The sequence below is a fragment of the Habropoda laboriosa genome, unplaced genomic scaffold (genome assembly GCF_001263275.1).
Source record: "Habropoda laboriosa isolate 0110345459 unplaced genomic scaffold, ASM126327v1 scaffold147, whole genome shotgun sequence".
Lineage (NCBI taxonomy): Eukaryota > Metazoa > Arthropoda > Insecta > Hymenoptera > Apidae > Habropoda > Habropoda laboriosa.
Genome location: NW_017100256.1, coordinates 1,128,096 through 1,132,849, shown reverse-complemented (window position 1 = coordinate 1,132,849; position 4,754 = coordinate 1,128,096).

The following is a 4,754-nucleotide window of genomic DNA, read 5'->3' as shown; positions in this document are numbered from 1 at the left end:
GCACTACACTCGTGCACCATGCCCACCCTAAATTAAACCGTCTCAGTAGTTTACCGTAATTAATAATCTATTTTCGGAATTTATACGAGAATTTTTGAATTTTAGTAAATACTAGAGTCAATGGATCGCGTATTGAAATAACAGCTTCATCCCTAGTTCGTTTATTATTGAATATTTTTACACGTTTAACTTATGCTTCTCCCTAATTGTCGTCGCGTATTTTATTCAAATTTTCTTATATTCTAGAATCGAAACAGATACGAATTCGCGTTTTTTCTTTTGATTCTTTCAATTTTTCAATTGCATTACGCATTATTGCAATAATTTCTATCGTTACATTTAATTCTATTTGTTTAGCAGCTTTTCTGCTGCTATCGACCCTACATTTTACTGACACTTGTGGAATCGACCCTACATTTTTTTTTTTTTTACGTGGAGGTAGGCCGACTCTATATGATAAACAATTGGCAACCAAACGGTGGCTCGCTAAAGCGATATATTATGAAATTACCATGGCCATGGTGGTCATCGGTGACTGGAGTGCCTCAAATGTTTAGAATAATTAAAATAAAATAAATGTTGTCAACTAAAAATTTTGAACGTCATAGCTAGCTAGACATTATTTTCAATTGAAAAAAAAAAATTATAAAGCATAATACTATAATCCTATGTTTAAAATGTATTTTCTTTTGGCCGCCTGATAGCAACCTGTAAATCTGGCGCGACAGTGACCGTGTTAATAAGTAAATGTTGTTCAAATTATATCGTGTTTGATATCATTTTCATCAGAAAAATCTCACCAACGTGTTAAAAAAAATTCCAGATGAAAAAAAGTAAAATTAAAGAAATATGATTTGTCGAGCCGTGAAATCTCGTAAATGAAACCGACTGGTGTAGCGTTACACGCTTGACTGACTGCGAGCGAGATAACATGGGCGCAGCAATGACGCAGACCTAGGTATAGGACCATCTATACTGTCACTTGTAGAATCCAAACTTACTGACTCTTGTAGAGAATTTACTGTATCTACAAATCACATATTATATTTTTCCAAACGTGAACAAGAAATTCGTTAAATCTCATTCTTTCCCATAAAATCAATCAGAGTTAACAATCTCATTATACATCGGTTCAGAAAAGACGTGTTTGCTACTCAGATCCCCTAACTATCCGCAATACGTTTCATCTGCGATGTAAGAGAAAAATATGTCTTCTTCGTTGTCAATCGTAAAATAGAAAGAAAAGAATAAATTCTTCCCCTTCTATGATGTACTCTCCGTGGATCTTCGGCAGATAAGTGAAAATTGCTATAACTCAAGAAGAACGTGTCGAACGAAGAAAACCACGTCACGTTGCAGCACTGTTGTTTACCTTACCTACTTCTGTGATTGTGGATAAACAACGATAAACAATTCTTTTATACGCTGCTCGCCAAAAAAAAATTGCGACACCTAGAAATTGGGGTTGCAGAAATCTGGAAGTCACATATGTTTTTCAGGCTACTCTGAGGAAAACATGACCTTTTGTTAATGAATAAAATCTTTCAATCATTTTTCCCTTTCAATGCTCCAAATAATATATGTAAATTTCAGATTTGTACGATTTTATTTTTAAACTGTTCCAATTTTTTTGACGAGCAGTATATGTTTACTTACTTCGATCATCTGCACTATTTTTTCCAACACTGTAGATTTATACACTTGAATAATTTATTCATTGTTTTTACCAAAGGATTACGCTGTTAACCCTTTCGCAACCAGCAGGACACATATAGCCTTGGCCAAAAGTATTAGGCATCTTTATTATTACTTTGAAAACAATTGACAAAGTTTTTAGTGAGCCATAAAACAACTGAGTGATCTGTTCTTCCTAAAAGTCACAGTCTGCTGTTAGCACTTAATATTTTGAAAGTCGGATAGTTTTCCTTGAAATATGCCAAGCACAGCGAACTAAGTAACCATCAACGCGAGTTAATTCTTTTTTTTTTTTTTTTTAAACAGGGTGAAAGTCAGAGAAAAATTGCTGCCATTGTCAGTCATTAGAGCAAAAGATGATCGAGTAAAATAATTAATAAAAAATAATTGCTTTCACATTTCGGTAGTTTGATTTCCTAATTCAAAACTGTTTTTAAATAACTCACGTTTTCTAGGGTGCCTAATACCTTTAGCCAAAACTGTACATCCCATTTGATCGAAGGACAAACAACAAATTCATGAAAAAAATAATAAATAGTTTCGCAAAATTTTGGATGAAATCTGGTTTGAGGATCTCTGAGGTTCAAAAAATACTGGCCAGCTGTGACGAAAGTGCAGTTGGAAAAGGGGTCTGCACAATGGTGACCAACTAAAGGGTAAAATGGGCGAAACAAAAAGAGCGATCGAAGCACACTTTGGAACTTGGTAATACGTGAATTCTGTCTTTCTGCCGGTTAGATTTTACGTAGTTAGGTTTATTTGAAAAGAAACGAAGTTTTACTTTCGCAGCATAAAATGTCGATAATTTATAGAAAAAAAATTTTTATATAAATTTCATGTTATCACGTAATATTATTATTTACAAATGGATAGAAAACATGGAAAATTTAGTAGACATCAGTTGTGATTACACTGGAGGTATGAAATACGTGTGTATTTTTCGCGGAATTGTGTCCTACATTAACCGGAAATGAGTGTGGAGTAATAAATCGAGAGAGATGAAGCAAATAATGAAGAAAGAAACAGCAAGTGAAGCAAACACAGAGAAAAGTAATAACAACTTTAATAAAGAAAGGAGAGTACGATCATTCGGAGTGTAAACCGAGAGTAGACAAGAGAAGGACTCTTATCAGAAGAGAAAAAGGACGAATATTAAAAGGACTAACGATAAATTTTAATTGAAGATTGTCGAATTAAAATAGCTGTAACGTTTTTTAACTCGTTATAATTACGAGAGTAACATATTCAAATTTATTCGACGATAACAATTCGTGATATCACAAAAATAATAATGAAAATTAATTGGATAATTAAAATAACGTGGAACGTGTCCAAGTATAATTACCTGTAACAATTACGAATAAAGTGCATTTCTAAATTGAGATACGCGTTACATAAACGGTGTCAAATATTCATCGAACATTTTCCAATGCTTTCGTATGTGAACCGCTGATGTAATGAACTATAAACTGAAGCAGTAAGGCCACACGTGAATAACAGATGTTAACAATATCCGTCCAGGAAATCGAGCGTTTAAATATACAATTCTCCAACGAAAAAATCAACATTTCTCGCAATATCGTGAAGTAACATCGTGTGATAAAGAATTGTAAGGAACTTTCAGGAAAACTATTATCGATTAACCTTGATTCATTTCTAATTTCCAGTAACGTGATAGTCTTGTGACAGAGAACTACTAATTATAACAAATAACTAATTACAGCAAATAACAGGTAGAGTATTTTTGAAGAAAATATTAACGATCGATAGAAATGAACTTTTAAATATCACGAACAATTTCTGCATCACGATATGTACATTAACTCTCACTAACACGAATCTTAATTAAAGACACGAATTTTGAGAATATACCCTGCAATGTTTTGCTTGAAATAAGTTGCAAAGTATGAAAATTAATTGAAAAGTTACAATGCAAAATAAATGAATTATAAGTAATATATTAAATATTTACTACAAAATCTGGAATAAGCTAAATTCAAGCCCGTCTGATACTTGTGCTGGTGATTATGAAAATGATTTAAGTCAAAAGTCTAAAAAAATTGAATCTATCCCTGAATGTCGATTTTTTTTTTATAGAAAAGAGTTATGTTATAAGAGCAACTACTTTGCGAAATATATTATTATACGATGAAAAAATATTTTTTAATACACCCAAACAGAAAATTCTAAATATCTCGAAAATAGAGGATTTAGGCCACTTGTCATGTTACCTTCATTTAAATATCATTTCGTCGAAGAGAAACTATATACGTTTTCCTGGGAATTCATCGAAATGAGCAACAGAAATCCTTCGAAATCCCTCCCGCCTAGTTAATTTTATTTAGTCTAGAAACCATTAAATAGCAGTTGGTCTGAAATTCTGGCTTCCACAGCACATGTGAACTCTAGGGGAGGTACTGTTGCGATACGTTTCCTAAAAGATCCTTCTTCATTCGAAAAGGAAAAGAAAAACAAGCAACCTTACTATTTCGTAAAATGTTCGTTTCGTTTCGCTATATTTCTCTACATCCGATATTCCTGTCGAATTTTTCAACCTTTATTTTAGCACCAACGCAGAAAATTACGTTATCTATTTTTGCACGTTATATTTGTATCAATCGACACGATACTAAATAAAAATGATGAACTGTGTATATGTATTAGGTTATCCCATAAGTTCCTGTCGAATTTTATAATTTCGGTCAATATTTCCAGCAAACCTTTAAATTCGATTAAAAAAAAAAAAGTAAGCGCCTTGTAATTCCACAATTTTTTTTTGGTAATCATATCGTCGCTACAAAATTTCCTTGAACTTTCGTTAAAAATCCACTTTTCGCCCTCGGCACGAACTTAAGAGATTACCTAATACATCTTCTCGATTCGCCGCTAAAATTCCATACACACTCCATCCAAAAACACTTTCGCCGATAAGCAAAAAAGAATGTCACATGCCCAGGAGAGAGATATAATAGGAAATTTTCCAAGGGCGATATGTTTTACTCGAGAACAGCAGACGTCGGAGAATCTACGAAGAATAACCATGTGGCGCGAAGGGTTGC